The sequence below is a fragment of the Protopterus annectens genome, chromosome 5.part0, assembly GCF_019279795.1.
Source record: "Protopterus annectens isolate FY-2018-M chromosome 5.part0, PAN1.0, whole genome shotgun sequence".
Classification (NCBI taxonomy): Eukaryota; Metazoa; Chordata; order Ceratodontiformes; family Protopteridae; genus Protopterus; species Protopterus annectens.
The window spans coordinates 46151740-46171154 of NC_056735.1; the positions used below are offsets into that span (position 1 = coordinate 46151740).

At 45.0% G+C, this 19415-nt stretch overlaps 1 protein-coding gene across 3 annotated transcripts in view; it reads right to left on the reverse strand.

Annotated features, from left to right (window-relative positions):
• BCL9 (BCL9 transcription coactivator) overlaps positions 1-19415 on the reverse strand; it is a 1690791-nt gene that overhangs the window by 998041 nt on the left and 673335 nt on the right. The gene's annotated exons all lie outside the window — the stretch shown is intronic.

The window sequence follows — 19415 nt, forward strand, 5'->3', positions numbered from 1 at the left end:
GTAGTCTTTTTTAGTTTTAGAGGAGTCTTAAGCTTAGCATAAAATTTTATGGTAAGAGCAGTCGGTCTGAAGACACCTTCAGAAACTGAAGGTGTTTCTACAGCACCAGCTTCTCCTACTGCAATGTCGTCGGTAGGGCCTAAAGAAAATGTCTGCATCAGCCTAGAACTCTCTGCTGGAGAATCCGAAGCGGTCTGGGGATCCAATTCAGTGGTAGCCAGGGGCTGCATAGGCGCCTCACTGAAAACCGAAGAACCGGCGACCAGCCCAGCCGAGGGCTCGGAGTCTGGCTTGGATCTAGGCTGCCTTTCTTTATCTTTGCGTCTTTTATGCACGCCGGTAGTCGGTTGCTCCGACGGCATAGTGTAATTAAATTTCCTACAGAAGTAGTGTCGTGCGAAATCAAAGCATCGCTTAACAGTTTGCTTATTGAACCTAGCACAAAACCGACAACCAGTGACGTCGTGGTCTGGGCCTATTCAAGGTATACAAAAAGAATGAAAGTCCTTATGAGGTATTTGCTTCCCACAAGAAATGCAATTGTTAACTTTTTCTGACATCGGACTGAAGCTAGAAAAGGTTCCCCAATGGGGTACATAGCTTTGAAGACTTCGGACTGGAACTCAATTCGAAAATCTCAGGTGTCGGCCGACCAGCACTTGCGAACTGCTTCTGCTTCAGGCACCGCGCGGCAAGAAAGACTGAAGAAAATGGCGTTGGATGCCTCTGATATACCCCTGGCACACTGACATCAGGGAAAAAGTGACAACAACCGACGCCGGACCAAGACTTTGGAATTCAGGCCGACTGCGGGACCGCCTGACGGCAGGATAACCCAAGTGTGATGACTGCAGCAGGGTAACACGAACATCATTATTCTTTGCAATTATTTCAAACATTTTATGTTGAGGGATAAGGTGAAAATTGGCTATCAAACAGATCATATGTTGTGAACATTGCTGGTACACTCTCTAAATATAAAACTGCAACTAATGGGGTACCACAGGAATCAGTGCTGGGCCTGCTCTGAATGTAACATTGTAACTACCACAGGAACCAGTGCTGGGCCCGCTCTGAATGTAACATTGTAACTACCACAGGAACCAGTGCCGGGCTTGCTCTGAATGTAACATTCTAACTACCACAGGAACCAGTGCTGGGCTTGCTCTGAATGTAACATTCTAACTACCACAGGAATCAGTGCTGGGCCTGCTCTGAATATAACACTGTAACTAGTGGAGTACCTCAGGAATCAGTGCTGGGCCTTCTCCTGTTTGGCACTTATTTTTGCCAACATCAAAGCCAATACCCAGAAGTTTGGATGATCACATTTGCTGAAGATTGCTAGGCAAGGTTATCAGCTTATCCACTGATACTGCACTGCTCCAGAAAAGGTTGGCATACGGCATTCAGCAAAAAAGCTGTCCCTACCTCACGTCACAAGTGATGCTCATCTTCAAACAGATAAGGCTACAAGAGAGCTGCATAATTGTGTACACAAACAAGTCTGAACAGCAGCTTGAGCACTTATAGGAGCTGCTCAGGGAGGATGGGAGAGAGAGAGACTGTTGCCAGGTCATCCAACTTGGAGGAGAGGGACACTGCTCGGATTTATGATGGGGGGGGGTCACCTTGCAGGAAAGTACAGTTGTGTACACTTACCATAAATGTAGATGTTCGAGTGTCTTCACTGTTGCAGTCATGACTGTAGGGTTCTCCCCTGCCGGCAGGCAGTCCTCGGTCAGCCAGAATCCCAAAGTCTGGGTCCGGTGTCTGCTGCTCAGCCATGCTCCCTGACGGCAGAGTGCCAGGAGTACAAAGCTGACAGCCGACGCCATGTTCTCCAGTTTTTCTTGCCCCAGATGTCAGGTGTTCCAAAATGAGTAAGATCCCATACCCTTTGCAAATACACCTCAGAAGAAGGGTGAAGAAGGGAACCACACAAAGGAAAAATAAGAGGGACAGGAGGGAGGGAGCAGACTGCAACAGTGAAGACACTCGAACATCTACATTTATGGTAAGTGTACACAACTGTACTATGTTCATCGCGTTTCACTGTTGCAGTCATGACTGTAAGGTTGAATCCCAAAGCAGAATAAAAGGGAGGTGGTCATAAAGTAGAGGGGGCGGCTAAAAGGCCCTGCAAGACTGCAGAAGCAAAGCCTGCCCTAGACTTAGAGTAGAGAGGTAGATTGTAGTGCTTGGAAAAAAGTATGCACTGAACTCCAAGTTGCAGCTTCCAAAATGTCTTTGGTAGGAACTCCCCTGAGGAAGGCAGCTGAAGTGGCAGCAACTCTGGTAGAGTGAGTCCTTATACTCCCTGGGATTTGCTTTCTATGGTGTGAATAGCAAAATCTGATTCCATGAGCAATCCATTTAGAAATGGTCTGTTTTGAAATGGCTTTACCTTGGGAACTTGAAGCAGAAGAAACAAACAATTGCTCTGATTTCCTGATGTCCTTGGTTCTGTCCAGGTAAAAACGTAGTTGTCTGTGTACATCCAAGGAATGCAAGATCCTTTCCCCCTTATTTTGAGGAGTGGGGAAAAAGTTGGCAAGTGAATAGTTTGATTTAAAGCCACTTTGGAAACCACCTTAGGCATGAAAGTAGGATTAATCCTTAAAGACACCCTGTTTTGATGAAAAATAATATAAGGTTCCACAGTCATGAGAGCTTGCAACTCCAAAACTCTCCTGGCAGAGGTCATAGCTAACAGGATGGCTGTCTTCCAAGATAAAAACTTGATGTCAGATGTGGCAGCAGGCTCAAAAGGAGGTAAGGTGAGCTTTTACAAAACATAGTTGAGATCCCAAGCAGGAATGGGTGGAGATCTAGGGGGCCTTAAGTTCTTAGCTCATCTGAGAAACTGTCTCACGAAAAAGATTGCAGGGTCTGTATTATAATGAGCAGAAACAGCAGAGGCATGTATTTTTATGGAAGAGAAAGAGAACCTTATGTAAGAGATCTGTCAGGTAAAGTAAAATCAGAGGAATGTTAGGAATAAGAGGATCTGAATCCCGAGCCTGCATCCAGGAGCAAAATCTTTTCCATTTTCCTGCATAAGATTTTCTAGTGCTAGGACGTCTGGCTTCTAAAATGACATCCATAACCTGCTTGGGTAGGAGAGAATAAATCATAGACCCTGGATTAACCATGCCGCCAGGCTGAGAGTTTTGACATGGGAGTGCAGAACCTGACCCTGGTGGTGGGACAGAAGGTTCGGAGTCTGTGGTAAAACCCAAGGGGGCTCCAGACAAAGGTTTTTCAGTGTTGGGTACCAAAACTGTCGAGGCCAATTTGGGGCCAGCAACATTATCATCTTGGGCTTGTCCTGTTTGATCTTTAATAACACCCGTGGAAGAAGAGGTAGAGGCGGGAAGGCATACCCCGAGAGGTTTCTCCAACTGAATGATAGTGCATCTACTTTCCAAGCTAGTTCGTGGAATGTCCTGGTGCAAAAAATCTGTAGTTGATGATTGAGGTGGGATGCAAAGAGGTCTATGTGAGGACATCCCCAGACTGCTGTAATCATCTTGAATATTTCTGTGTCCAGCATCCATTCGTGTGGGTCCGACAGGTTTCTGCTCAGACTGTCTGCCAGGAAGTTTTGCTTCCCTGGTAGAAACTGAGCTTGAAGGTCCAGTTTGCAAGCTAGAGCTGTGTTCCATAGATTCATGGCTAGTCTGCAAAGGGGATAGGAATGAGATCCCCCTTGCTTGTTTATGTACCACATAACTGTGGTGTTGTCTGTCCGTATCAGTAGTTGTCCTGGATACAGAAGATTCCCGAAGGCCAATAGAGCCTTCTGAATGGCTAACATTTCCTTTAAATTGATATGCAGGAGCTTCTGATCCTTTGTCCAAAGGTCCTGCAGACAGTTGCCCTGAAAATGGGCTCCCCATGCATAATCTGAGGCGTCCATGGTTAGTATCTGAGTGGCTGGAGGCAGACTGAAGGGTTTTCCTTTGTTTAGAGTACATGCCTTGGACCACCAAAGGAATTTCTTTTGAAGACAAGGCAGGACGGTAATCTGTATGTCTAAACTGTGGCAATGCTGAGACCATACACTTTTTAGGTACCACTGTATTTTCCTCATATGTAGTCTTGCATATGGTACGAGAAGGATGCAGGAGGCCATGTAACCCAAAGCCTGCAGGAATTTCCTTGCAGATAGCTGAGTTAATGTTGCCAAGGTTTTGAAAGTTGAAGCCAGCTGTAATTGTTTTTCGTATGTCAGAAATGCCAACTGGGTTGTTGTGTTGAGAAGAGCACCCAGAAAAGTTATCTGTTGTGAGGGTGTCAAACTTGACTTTTTTATGTTTACAGTGAATCCCAAAAACTTGAGAAGATTCTGAACAAATTCTAGATGCTGGAGTAAGACATCCTTGCTGTCTGCCTGAATAAGACAGTCGTCCAGATAAGGGTAAATTTGAATTCCCTTGAGTCTGCAATAAGCTACTACTGGAGCCAGGCATTCGGTGAGGACCCTGGGCGCAGTAGACAATCCAAAGGGCAGCGCAGAGAATTGATAGTGCCTCGATCCGGCCTTGAACCTGAGGTATTTTCTGCATTCCTGCCTGATGGGAATGTGTAAATATGCCTCCTTTAAATCCAAAGTTACCATCCATGCATTTTTGGTCAGCATTGGAAGTAGCTGCTGTAGAGTAAGCATCTTGAATTTTGGTATCTCGAGAAAAGTGTTCAAGACTGAGAGATCCAGAATGGGTCTCCATGAATTTTTCTTTCTGGGGACTAGAAAGAGCCTTGAGTAAAAACCTTGTCCCATCTCTGAAAGTGGAACCAGTTCTATGGCTTTCATAGCCAAGAGAGCTTCCACCTGGTTTAAGGCCTCTAACCACTGACGTTTTGGAAGATCCAGCCATCCGCTTGGTCTTGGTAGGGTATGAAAATGGAATTTGTAACCTCTTGAAACCACATCCAGAACCCACTTGTCTTGGGTTATATGAGTCCAATTTAGGTGAAAAAGAGAAAGTTTTCCTCCGAGAGGGGCTTCCAGGCAAGAAGTTCCTGCAGCCCAACAGAGGGAGTCATTGAGTCTGTTTTCTATGAGCTTGACCTGTCCTCTCCTCCCTAGGGGTGGAAGCAGTCCACTGTCTTGGTCTATAAGAGGCTTATGCTTGAGGCCTTCCTCGGGAGCGCCTGTATCTACCCTCTGAGGCCTGTCAGAATTGGGAAAGGACCAATTTTTAGTAGGCCAATTCCTACTAAATCTGGGTGGCTGTACTTGTAAGAAATCTTTAACCGTTTGCATGGATTTTGCCTTGTCCTCCCATCTTCTTTATCACCTCTTCAGCTTTAGATCCAAACAAAACATTATGCTGAACAGGAGCATCCAATAATTTAGCTTTTACTTGATCTGGCACGTTTTGTTCCTTTAACCACGCATGCCTTCTAATGACTGTGCCAGAGGCAGCAGCCCTACAAGAAGCCTCCAAGGCATCAAATCCACAGTGTAAACCATGCTTCCCAACTTGTTCAGTGGCATGCATTAAGTCATGGAATTCCTTATCATATGCACTATGAGGAAATGGAAGTTAACTTTTGTTTTAAAACAGACAGAAGAAATTGCTGGTATTTCAGCATATGAAACTGACAGTTTAAAGCCCTAATAGATAAAGTAGCAGAAGTGTACACTTTTTTGCCCCATCTTTCTAAAGATCTAGAATCCTTCTCAGTGGGAATGGGGTTTTTAGCAGAAGCGGCCTTAACCCCCTTAAGACCCTGAGAAATGGTTTCAGGATCAGCAGTAGGATTCTTGTATTAAAACTGGTGGGAATCAGGAACCCTATAATATCTGTTTGGCTTAACAGGAGCTGGAGGAAAAGAGTCAGGAGTTAAGCTAGCCTCCGAAAAAGCATCATCCACAATATCCAAAATAGGAGGAATAGACAGGGGTCTAATGTTGGGGAAGAAGAAGAAAATCCCCAAGTCTTTTCTTAGATTCCGAGTACTCCTGTCCTTCCCAGTGAAAATGTTCCCTCATTTCATGCAAAGTTTCCCCAAAAGAGAAATCCTCAGGGGGAAAAGCTGAAGGAATGGATTCCTCAGCATCAGAATCCTCATAAGGAGGGAAAGAATATTCCTGGTCAGAAGAAGAAACTGAAGAAACAGAAGCCTGATCAGAGGAGTCATAATACACTTCCTGCCTTGGCCATTTATCTGGAGGGGGATGTGAACCCCTAATCATAGTAAGTAAGTCTTCAGCCATCTTGAGTAACTGTTTCTGAGACTTGGGTGCCGGATCAGAAGAGGCCTGGGCTGCAGTCTTCGATTTGGAAGGAGTCTTTGCCTTTGTCTTTGGCTTTGCCTTTATTAGAAGCTGAATAGCCCTGAAAACCCCTTCGGAAGCCGGTACCTGCACAGCGGCTCCGGACCCATCCGAAGGAGCATTGTCCAAAGGTCCTGCAACAGAAATATTTAAAGGCCTAGTTGGCTCCTCGTGGGAGTCCGTTTCGACCATCGGTTCCGAAATGGCCGACGACAGGGGCTGCAAAAGCACCTCACTGACGACGGCCGAACCTGAAGCTGGCTCTGCTTGTACAATATCGTCTGATTTGGACCTCGTAGGCCTGTCTTTATCCTTGCGTCGTTTGTGAACTCCGGTAGCCGGAACTGTATCAGACGACATTTTGTAATTAAAACACCTACCGAAGTAATGAAATGCAAAATCGTACCTTTGTTTAATTGTACATTGATTGAATCTAGCACAAAACCGACAACTAGCTACGTCGTGGTCAGGGCCTAAGCAAGGAATACAGTAAGAATGAAAATCCTTATGAGGTATTTGCTTCCCACATGAAATACAATTATTAACTTTTTCTGACATCGGACTGGAGCAAGAAAAAAGTTTCCCCAACGGGGTACTTAGCTTTGAGTAGGAGAAGAAAGTCTTCGGACTGAAGTACGTTTAGAAAAATTGTCAAGAGTTAGCCGACCGGCACTTGTGAACTGCTATCACCGCACGGCAAGAAAGACTGGAGAACATGGCGTTGGCTGTTAGCTTTGTACTCCTGGCGCTCTGACGTCAGGGAGCATGGCTGAGCAGCCGACGTCAGACCCAGACTTTGGGATTCTGGCCGACCGAGGACTGCCTGCCGGCAGGGGAGAACCCTACAGTCATGACTGCAACAGTGAAACACGAACATCACTAGGTGCTACCTAGTGGAGTTCAAACTTCTCAAGGCCACTCTGGCATGGTCCACTTGCGAAGTCAACTCCGCATGTGCAGACAAGCTTCCCCTCAGGAGACCATAACGGCGGAGCTCAGAGGAGCTGTCAAAGGGGAAGGGGGTGGTCCTAAGAGGAGAGGATAGGCCATTGCCTCAGGACTAGCAAACTGGCCTGCTTCCTACTACTACACTTTCACTATGGAACAGTGGGCCAATCAGGATCATAGGTTGATACTAGACTATCAGCCCTAGGGACCTATACAAGCCTAGCCATAACAATTCCCTGGCTATTTCTTCCCTTCCCCTGGACCCCTGTCTAGCAGGGTAACTGATGTGATCCCCGGGGTGAATTTCCTATCCCCCATCCAATCGCCAATGTTCCTTTTGAAGAGGGCCAAAGAGGTGCTCTGCTTGACATGTATGGGTAGTCTATTGGAGTCTCTGGGTCAGGAACCTATCCCTCCAGCATGTTTTGTTCATTGTGATGACGAGGTTTAGATCCCTGGAGCATGTGGATCTGAGGGATTGGGATTTCTTTAAGTGTAGCATGTCCAACAGCTCTGGGTTTGACATGGCCTTGTATGTTAAGCAGAGATCGCCTCTGAGTAGACGATATGCAACAGAGTATAGCTGGAGTTTGTTTTAGATGGTCAGCATAGGGCATCTGCTTTAGGCCTGTGATTCTTTTAGTGAGGTATTTCTGTGGCCTTTCCAGTTGTTGCAGGTGTCTTGAGAGGTGCACACCAAATGGGGTGTTGTATTCTATAGTGGGTCTAATGAGGGATGAGAACAGTGGGACAATGACCTCCTTTTTTCTGGATGAAAAGCCCTTAGTGATGAGGTGCCACATAGGATTTCCTGACTGTTGTGGCGATCTGGTTATTGAAGGTGAGACCACTGTCCACCTATGCCTAAGTCTCTTATCACACTTTTGGTGTTTAGTGTACTGCCACTTATGTGGTAATTCATGGGTACATGGTTTTTCCCAAAGGGGATAACTATACATTTCTTGGCCTTGAGCTTGAGCCCATGGCTCTGGCACCAAGCATCTGTTTCTGTATGACCCTTTTGTAGACTATCCACATAATTTGGGGATTCAATAATAGCTCCCAGTTTGCAGTCATCCGTGACCTTTGTTAGCCAGAGTCCCGTATTGTTGGCCTGTATGTCAGAGAACCCCGAGATACGCCACTTGTCTGGAACTGGATTTGGAGTCGGCTTCTTTTACAGTGTGGGTTCTGTCAGTAAGCCAGTTGGCAACCCACTGAGTGACGTAGGGATTAATGCCCAGTTTAGTAAATTCATCTATGATTCCAGAGTGGGGGGATGGTGTCGAAGGCCTTGGCGAGGTCCAGATAGGCTATGTGGACTGCCTTACCCTTGTCCACAGCTCTGGAGACTTATTCAAAGAGGTCAATCAGGTTCGGGAGACCAGATCAGCCCTTTATGAACCCAAACTGGATGGGGTCCAGTGTTTGAAGGTTGCCAATGTCTTTGTTTATAAGTTCCATGATAATAAGTTCCATGGCCTTGCAGATCAGGCTTGTCAGACTGATGGGGCAGTAGTTCCCAGGATCCAAGGTGGATCCCCCTTGTGGAGTAGGATAACTGCAGCTATGCGTCAATCAGTGGGCAGAAGCCTAAAGTGAGGCTATGATTAAACATGACACTTAGGTGAGGTGCCAGTTCATTTTGTAGTTCATGTAGTACACAGCCTGGGATGTTGTCTGGTCCCATGGATGCTGTATTCTTAGCTTTGGAGAGTGCAGCTTTTACCTGTGTGGCCATTATTACCAGAATTTGGCAATCTTTCTGTATTGAGATGGGCCCTATAGGGGGTGAGAGGGGGGTGAAGTTGGCACTGAATCGATCTGCCAGGATACTGGCAATATCCTTGGGATCAGTATATTTAATGCCATTCTGTTGTAGCTCAGAGAAGATCTGAGGATTGCCATTTAGATTCTTGACATAGCTATAGAATGCCTTGTGGTTGTCTTTGGAATCTTTGGCAATTTTACTTTTGTAACTAGCTTTGGAGTATTTTATGAGGGACCTCAGCTTCTTACTGAGGCTGGTGGGAGGTTTTTGCATCCTGGGATTTTCCTCTTTTCTGCAACAGTTTCTTCCTTTTGTTGTAAAGTTTGTTTATGGCAGGGGACCACCAGATCGGCTTCCTTTTTTTTGGAGGGGAGCATCTTGGTTCTACTTGGGATGGCACGATTCATGCACAAGTGGATGTGCTCGTACAGTGCCTTAGTGTAGGATTCAGCAGTCAAACTTTCAATTCTCATCTGCATGGGTGTCGTGAAGTTTGTCACTTCTGACTTGAGTAGCATGAAGTTGGCTTTGGAGAAATTTTTACAGAGGTTTCCTTACTTGGGTAGGGGGTGTGGAGGGATGTGGATGTCGAGGGTGATTAGATTATGGTCAGACCTGACCAATGAGGGGGTGACCATAGGTGTGGAGCATCGATTTCCCATCTTGCTAATGACCAAGTCTAGGATATTGGAGCCCCTGGTGGGACTATGGATTAGTTGATCCAGGGCATTGGAATTTATGAATTCCAAGCACCATTAGGCAAAGGTGTTGGTACACAAGTTTTCTCAGTTAATGGCAAGGTAGTTGAAATCACCCAGTATTAGGGTGTTTGGTTGTATCTTAATATTTTCTAGTATGTTTAGAAAGGTGTAGTGAGAATCTTGGGGCATGGTGGGGGATCTGTAGCAAGCTACAATTTGGATTGCAGTCTTACCTAGTGCTAGTTGCACCTGGAGAATTTCAGAGGCATTGTGTTGGGCAACAAGCCTGGTGGTGCGAATATCCATGGTGAATATGGAAACTCCTCCACCTTTAGTGTTTCGGTCATGGTTTGGTGGCCGAAAAGTGTGGTAGATGTTGTAGCCTGGTATTGCAGGGGTGCTCGCTGGAGCCTTGAACCAGGTCTCAGTTACTGCACAGATATCCATGTTCTCTATTTTCAGGAGTGCCTCGAGAGAATACATTTCGAGGTTTAGACTTCTAGCATTGAGTAGCATTACCTTCAGATTTTGCATGCTTGTACCTGTTATGGTGGTGGTTTTGTCCTTTGAACTTTGCCTAAAAAAAGGCACTACAGGGGTGCCAAGAGCCTTAGCCAGTAACCTGAATCCCAGGGGCGAGGCAAAGCATCGTGGTTTGTTGATCATGTCATCCCAGGCAGACAGATATTGGATCTCCTTTGAATGACACCAGAAGCTTGGCCAATTGTTGAAGTCAATCATTTTGTCCTTATACTGTGGCATCATTCTGGGCGAAGGCAGGATGCTACTCAGGGCTAGGGTCATACCTGCCTGGACCACATGATCCAAGAGCTCTTCCATGTAGTCCAGGGAGGTACATCTCAAGTCATTCACTCCAACTTGGACAATGAAAAAGCCATATTTGTACTTGTGGATCTGGAAAGGAAAATGTGAGCTGTAATGTTCTTGCCTAGCCTATGAATGACTGACTCCCCTCCTTGAACAAATACACCAAGTGGGTGTGGTACTGGAACTACTGAGTTCCTATGGACAGGGCAAAAAAAAGTTACTAAACTGGTTTATCTAATACTTGCAGATAAGGAGATAACTGTAGACATGGTCAGTGTAGCTCAATTTTTTTTCAGCCAAGAGGCATAATACTTAACTAGCAGTAGTACTGCACTCAGAGGACTTAAGATTACAACTGCTGTGGAGTGGAAATCTTTGGACATCACTTTAATTAGACCGGATAACATTCAGATGTCTGACTACTGAAGGAGAGAAGAATATTTCCAGCACAGTCACGGCCCAAGGACCTTAACTGGTCAAAGGAAATAACAGCGAGTGACAATGAGAGTGCATCTCAACTTCTTGTAGTTTTAGGGTTATGGCTGTGAGCTGCTAATTACCATCTAGTCCCACTTTTAAATTCCCCTCCATTCTGTAAAGTGTGCAACCCCAAGCAAGTCACCTAACCACAATGTGCTCCCACACTGCACACAAAGAGGATCCTGGCAGCTCGCCATCTCTATTATCACATTTTCAATGAAAAAAAATAGGACATTGAAGGAATAAAGGAGCCAGTACACTGGGATATACCTTAATGTGAAAGGGGAACATAAGGAGGAAATAAGAGACTTCAATCACAGAAAGGGTGGTAATCACAATTCTAATAATTCAGTTCAAATAAGGACACAATACACTTTGTTACCACCTATACCAGTTTTACATCCACAGTACAATGAATGGTCAAACAGAAATGGTTTATGTAACTTCAGACAGTTCATTTGCTACTATATTACCCAGTAAGGTACTTCTTTCAGAAAATCTAGGAACTTAAAATAACTTTTATAGTGAACAGTGTCTTTGGTAGTTCTCTCAGGTTTCTTTTCCCTGCAGGCATTGTGAGATACTTGCCCCAGGAGTTGCTAACCCTTATAATACTAAAATTAATGTGGTTTTAGACATCCCTTCTATTAACTTTACTTGTGATACAGCATGTGCTGTGTTTATTAAAGGCTGCAACAAAAGTGAAAAACCCAAATGGTATGCGTGTCCCACATAACTCAAAGTTAAGGTGAGACGTGTATATAACATTTCACTGATGCTGGAAATAAAAATGGTGACATCTTGATAACACAACTTTTGTGGGTATTTTTTTTTTTTAGAATTAGAGCCAAACTACCTCCAAGGAGAGTTGGTGTCATGCCATTTACTTTAGTTTCCTAATGAAGCAATTTATTATTGCATTTCGCACCTTGTTATATAAGGTGCTGAACACAGAATTAAATTTTACATTTTTGCTATAATGGTCATTTGTTCAGAAAATTTTACTAATGAATTTTAAATGTCTTAAAATTGTTCACTAAGGCTTTTAATAGGTTTATTTTTGTATTAGAGGACTTTGCTCAACTCTGCACGTTTATTTAACAGTTTTGTTTTCATTGTTATACATGACAATTTGTTTATACATTTAAAATGCATTTCTACATTTCTTTCTGTGAATGTAAACTGTTGTTGTACTGTAAGACTGCAAACACACAGTAGCAATGCCACAGTTGTGGCCACTGACAAACAGTCTCATCTCTATGTAGGTACCTCTGGGGTGACGTCAAGGCAGCGGACAGATGCTGGTGAGTGTGTTCTACATTTATTATTGTAAATAAAAAGTGCATGTCATAGTTAAGGTGTAGGCCATGTACACATGTAACACACCTACCCATAATGCATGCTGTGCATGTTTGTTGAAAGAGCATGCACATCTCACTAATGTGATTAGCAGCCTCAAACACATGCAATAACCAGACCATCTCAAACAAATGTGGCTAGACTGTAGGGGCCATTGGATAGGCAGAGTTGATACTCAACATCCACATAACATACACATCTACGTCATTCACAGAGCATTTTAACATGCTATACATAAAGGATTCCCAAGCCCTCTGTAAAGACACACTCCAGTATCCAAAATCTCATCCACACATTACACAGAATATACCGGAGGGGTAGAGGCCTATCCTGGGGCATTTAAACACTCTACAATACACTACACATTCATGTCAGAGAATGCTCCTTATTGGCCTCCTTACAAAATCACGTAACAACTGGTTCTGAAATGGTGAATTTAGCCAAGGTAGTACAGTTCTGGCACAGCATGATTTGTGCTGGTTTGTGAAACATTTGTAGACTTGAGTGACCACCTGATGCCTCATGATGATAGCCTATGGTACTATACCCCATCCAGTTATTGTAACCACAGTACTACACATAGCTGTCATTGCTACACACCATAATGATACATGTGTGCACACACATGCACCTCTAAACATTATGCATACCAATCACCATTTGCACAACTGACACATATATGCCTTGTGATGCTAATGAGTGGCTAGGTCATATGACACATATTGGGTATGTATAGTGTTTAAATATGCAGTCATGTTTTAGCATACCATGTGTCATTGATGAGACTGGCGTGCCCACAATATGACCTACACTCACCATAAGTACCGTACATTGGGTATGTGGCCGAATGGTATTCCATCAGTTATCCATGCACCACTGATGATGTTGTGTGAATACTCATTATGCATGTGATAAAAACATGTCCACAATTAACACGTGTGCACAACTACTTGCTAAAGACACAGGGGCTGTAATCAGCATTGGATACCTATCTGACACACAGATACACATCCAGCAATGGTATGTACAGCTGTGAGTTATGGTGCACAGTACATCACAGGGTCATGAATACCTGCACAGCAATGGTGTGTCCATGTATGCATTGTGTTCCAGGGGGAGGGCCATCACCTAATAACAAAACACATGCTTCAAAGCCATGTATACTGTTAGCAACAAGAATTGGCTACACTTGCACTGTATGCTGTTGAGCAATACATGTGCATGCTGACAGGTGTGATATGACTGTTTTGCTTGTGATACTGTACTCCACCATCACCTGCTATTGTGCATGTTCTGTGACTGCTGGTGTTGTGCGTCTCTGCTTCTGGGAGGAGTGTAGTTTTGTGTTTGTGCATGTGGTCTGAAGTAATGTTCAGGTCTTAAAGTGTGTTTCCTGTTTTCCTCTCAGGTGGAGAGGTGGGGCTGGTTCAGTACAGCAGGGAACCTGATGTCACTGAGACAGACAGTGATCATGAGGATAGGTGTGTTGAGGTACAGGCAGGCTTGTCAGGGTCTGTTGCTGGGCCACCAATTGACAGTACACAAGTCTCCACCCCACCCATGCACACAGTCATACTGCCTGTACATCCATCATCACCATTGCCCTTAGCTGAGGGACAGTGTACGGCTGGCACTGGCCAGGACAAATTGGTATCTATGGCACAAGTATCAGGACACAGCAGCCATAGCCAGATGTCTGGAATGGTACCACATAAGCAGATGCTCAGGGGTTCTCGTCAGAGCACTGCTGGGCATCATGCCCTTGGCACACGTGCCAAACCTCTTTCTACCACATGCATGTTCCAGGCTGTCATGGAGGCACAGACATGAATGGAGCGGTACACCAGACAGGGGCTAAGGGCACAGAGAGCTCATTACACCTCTGTAAATGACAGTATCCGTGACCTAGCAGGTGCCATACCTAACTACACTGAGGACATTGATAGATGTTGGGGTGAGACATTGGATGTCCTCCACAATGTCATGTCCATGTGTCAGGACAGTGCGGGACGGTTGAGACGTCGACGTGGACATATGCCAGCAACATCACCAGCTGGAGGTCGCCGTGGACGTCCAGCAAGTCACAGCCACTCCCGGAGTGCCAGTACCAGCCCCAGCAATGTTGGGGGGGCTGGCCATAGACCATCCTAGCAGACCACGTGCACGTGGCTCTGGCCAGTCCCAGCAGGGACCTGGATCCAGTGGATATTTGTCAACCTCTGAGGATAGTACCCAATCTGGGTTAGTACCCGATACTGTCTGTAGCACCCCTGCCAGGCACAGGTTCCATATCCGTGGCCAGAGATGGTGATTTGTAAAGCCTGCCAGCTGTCACACCATCCACCTGCATGTCCTCTCTCACCACATCCAAAACTGTAGCTGTCTCACAAATCCCGGTATATGGCAGCCACATGGTGGAACTGTGTGCATGCAGACACACACATAAACCAGAAACATAGGGCAAACACATACCTTCACACATGACATCAACAGTGGCCCATAACAGTACTCATGGCCCTCACAAACACACACATGTTGATTGTATGGCTCAGTGTAGGCCTCTGGCAAACCAACAACACACCCTGTGCATATGATGAAACCTGTGCCACCTCCTGTCATCTGTAACATTGATGCAGGAACAGGCTAACATGGTGCTGATGCATAGGGTGACTTTAATAAAGTATAGCAATGGTTGGATGTGTAGCATGTTGTCAGCAGTAAAGTGTAATGATATCCTTGAAGGTGTAGCTGAGCGGGCATGATGAATTAAAGCTGTAATTAGCAATGTTGTATTGTTTTCACCAGTGTTTATTCCAATTGTGTTTTGTTTGCCCATGTGCCACTTGGCTGATGTGTGCAGTTGTGTCAGCATGCATTATACAGTGGACAGTAAGTGTGGGGTGTGTGCAACACAGGTTTGCAGGTGTACACTTGTGAAAGTACAGTTTTGTACCTACCATAAATGTAGATGTTCGAAGATCCACATTGCTGCAGTCCTTACACTAGGGTAGTCCGCTGTCCTCGGTCAGCCCGAATATCAAAGTATTAGGCTGACTTCGGTCAAGGCGCTTAAGACTGACATCAGGACGTCAGGGTACAAATGCGCACGACCGACGTCATATCCTCAGTCTTTTCTTGCCCCAGATGTCAGAAGACCCTAAACAGAAAGGTCAAAACCAAAAGACAGCAAAAAACAACCAACCACCCTTGCACTAACCATATGTACAATATATACAAAATTCACAATATGTACAACCCAAACCACACAACCGCCTCTAACTACAGAGGGGAAGGAGGGAGGGTATTGACTGCAGCAATGTGGATCTTCGAACATCTACATTTATGGTAGGTACAAAACTGTACTATGTTCTTCATCTCACATTGCTGCAGTCCTTACACTTGGGTAGAATCCCAAAGCAGAGATAAGGGAGGATGGCAAAACTATAGAGCAGTAGGAGCTGCCAAAATGCCCTGTAAAATTGCAGTGGCAAAACCAGCCCTCGATCTAGAGTAAAGTGGAAGGTGATAATGCTTAGAGAAAGTATGCACTGAACTCCAAGTAGCTGCCTCCAAAATGTCCTTAGTTGCCACCCCCCTTAAAAAAGCTGTAGAAGTGGCAGTAGCCCTAGTGGAATGAGGCCTAATCCCAGCTGGAATCTCCTTACCATGATGGGAATAACAGAAAGCAATACAAAACCCAATCCACTTAGAAATAGTTTGTTTTGACACAGGCTTGCCCTGAGAACCCAAAGCAAAAGAAACAAATAACTGCTGAGACTGCCTGAACCCTTTAGTTCTGCTCAAATAATATCGCAACTGCCTGTGTATATCCAAAGTGTGCAAAATCTTTTCCCTTTATTTTGGGGGTTTGCATAAAAAGTAGGCAAATGAATAGTTTGGTTTAAAGCCACACTAGAAACCACTTTAGGCATAAAGGAAGGATTAGTACGCAAAGATACCCTATCCTTATGGAAAATTAAGAAAGGCTCAACTGCCATAAGGGCCTGTAATTCAGAAACCCTTCTCGCAGAGGTAATGGCTAACAAAAAAGCAGTCTTCCATGATAAATATTTCAACTCAGCAGTAGCTGCAGGCTCAAAAGGTTGTAGAGTGAGTTTCTCCAACACAAAATTGAGATCCCAAGCAGGAGTAGGAGCTCTCCGTGGGGGTCTTATATTTTTTGCCCCTCTAACGAATTGCTTAAACAAAGGATGAGAAAACAATGGTGGGTCACAGTCATAGTGAGCAGAAATTGCTGCAGCATGAACCTTAATAGAAGAGAAGGACAAACCTTTGTCCAGTAACTCAGTGAGATATTGAAAAGCCACACTTAAATTAGGCTTGGAAACATCAAATGCCTTTGCTGCACTCCAAAATAAAAATCTCTTCCATTTATCTGCGTACACTTTCCTTGTACTAGGCCTTCTGGCCTCCAAAATAACATTCAAAACTTGCTGTGGAAGCAGAGACCCTCCAGGGTTTAAAACAGAATATGCCAGGCTGTCAGGTGAAGAGAGTGAAGTTTGACATTGAGTAAATGACTGTTCTCCTGAGTCAGCAGGTGTGGAATCGAAGGTAAAGGCCATGGAGGCTCCCGTACCAGACTTCTCAGTAGTGGGTACCAGTGCTGTCGAGGCCAATCTGGAGCTATTAAAATCATCTTTGGCTTGTCCTGTCTGACCTTCAGAAGAACCTTTGGGAGGAGAGGCAGAGGTGGAAAGGCATACACATGAAGATTGCTCCAATTGAATGAAAGAGCATCCACTTTCCAAGCTGTGGGATGAAACCTTTTTGTGCAAAACTTTGGCAGCTGGTAGTTTAGTGGAGAAGCGAACAGATCTATGTCTGGAGTTCCCCATGACACTGTCAATTTCTGAAATACATGAGGATCCAATTTCCACTCGTGGGGATCCATAATTTGTCTGCTCAACACATCTGCTAAGGAGTTCTGTGCTCCGGCAGAAACCTTGCCTGAAGATTTAGCTGTAAACTGAGAGCAGTCTCCCACAAAATCATTGCTTGTCTGCATAGAGGATAAGAATGTGTTCCCCCTTGCTTGTTGATGTACCACATGACAGTTGTGTTGTCTGTTAGAACCAACACCTGCCCTGGAAGAAGTAAATCCTTGAAAGCTATTAATGCAAATTGGACTGCTAACATCTCCTTCAAGTTGATATGTAGATGTAGAAGTCTGGCAGGCCACGTGTCTTGTATCCACTTTCCATTTAGATGAGATCCCCAAGCTTTGTCTGAGGCATCTGTCGTTAGAATCTGACTCGCCCCTGGCCGGGTCACAGAGAGTCCCTTGTTTAGGTGACATTCCTGAGCCCACCACAAAAATTCCTTTTGAATGCAAGGTATTATCTGAATGACAGTGTCCATATCTTGGCAGTGCTGTGTCCATACATTTTTGAGATACCATTGTAGCTTCCTCATATGCAGTTTGGCATTGGGAAGCACCAGAATACAAGATGCCATGAACCCCAAGGCTTGAAGGACTGTCCTTGCAGTCAGCCTGGACTGATGAGACAATTGATGGAAGTAAAGAGAAAGATTCTTTTGTTTGTCCGGGGTCAAAAAGGCCATCTGGGATGCTGTATTCAGTCTCACACCCAGAAAGCACATGTCCTGAGAGGGTACTAGACTGGACTTTATTTCGTTCACAGAATACCCCAGGCATCTTAGGACTGCTATCACATAGTGTAAATGATGAAGAAGTTCGTCCTTTCCTTGAGCCAGAATCAGGCAATCGTCCAAATAAGGATAGATCTGTATTCCTCTTAGCCTGAAGAAAGCTATCACTGGAGCCAGAACCTTCGTGAACACTCTGGGCGCAGTAGATAAGCCAAAGGGCAATGCAGAGAACTGATAATGAGAAGTCCCAGCCCGAAAACGCAGATACTTCCTGCAACTTAGCCTGATAGGAACATGAAGGTAAACCTCCTTGAGATCCAGAGTCACCATCCAGTGATCTTTGCCCAGCAGAGGTAAAAGCTGTTGTAACGTCAACATTTTGAACTTGGGAATGTCCAGATAAGTGTTGAGGATAGATAAATCCAAAATTGGTCTCCACGTGTTCCCCTTCTTTGGTACTAGGAACAGGCGAGAATAAAATTCTAGGCCCACTTCTGGCAGAGGGACCGGTTGTATGGCCCCTATTTGGAGCAGCAGAGAAATTTGTTTGTGAGCCTCCAGTCTTTGCTGAGGAGGAACGTCCGGCATGCCTTTGAAAGGAGGCAAGGTATGGAAATAAAACCTGTAACCTTGGTGTATGATATCCAATACCCATCTGTCTTGGGTAATCAAACTCCAATTTTCTTTGAAGAGTGCCCACCTTCCTCCCAAAGGTGCTGCCAGGCAAGAAGGATCTGGCAGCTGAAAAGGTAGGTCATTGGGCCTGTTTACGAAAGGACTGGCCCCTGCCCTCACCTGAAGATTGTGCAGGAGAACTCCCTGTTCTAGGTCTGAAGGAGCTCTGAGCTCTGCCCCTACCACGTCTAGATCTACCCCTAGACTGTGAATCATAAGAAGGGTACGTCCACCCCTTAGCAGGCCAATTCCTACTAAACTGGAGGCTGGACTTGCAAAAATCTTTAACAGTCTGCATAGACTTAGCCTTGTCTTCCATTTTCTTCAAGACTGACTCCACAGGTGAACCAAACAACACATCAGACTGTAAAGGAGCATCCAAAATCCTTGTCTTAACATGCTCAGACAAATTCTGATCCCTCAGCCAGGCGTGCCTGCGAAGAACTGACCCAGTGGCAGCCACCCTAGACGAGGCCTGTATAGCATCAAAACCACATTGTAAAGAATGCTTACCCACCTGTTCAGAGACATGTACCAAATCTTGTAGTTCCTTACACTCAATGCCTTCCGCCAGAGCATCTACCTTAGACTTCAGTTGAGAAAGAAGATAGTTTTGATATTTCAACATGTGAAACTGGCAATTCAAAGCCCTCATAGCTAAGGTGGAAGAAGTATAGACTTTCTTTCCCCATCTATCCAAAGCTCTGGCCTCTTTATCTGGAGGAACCGG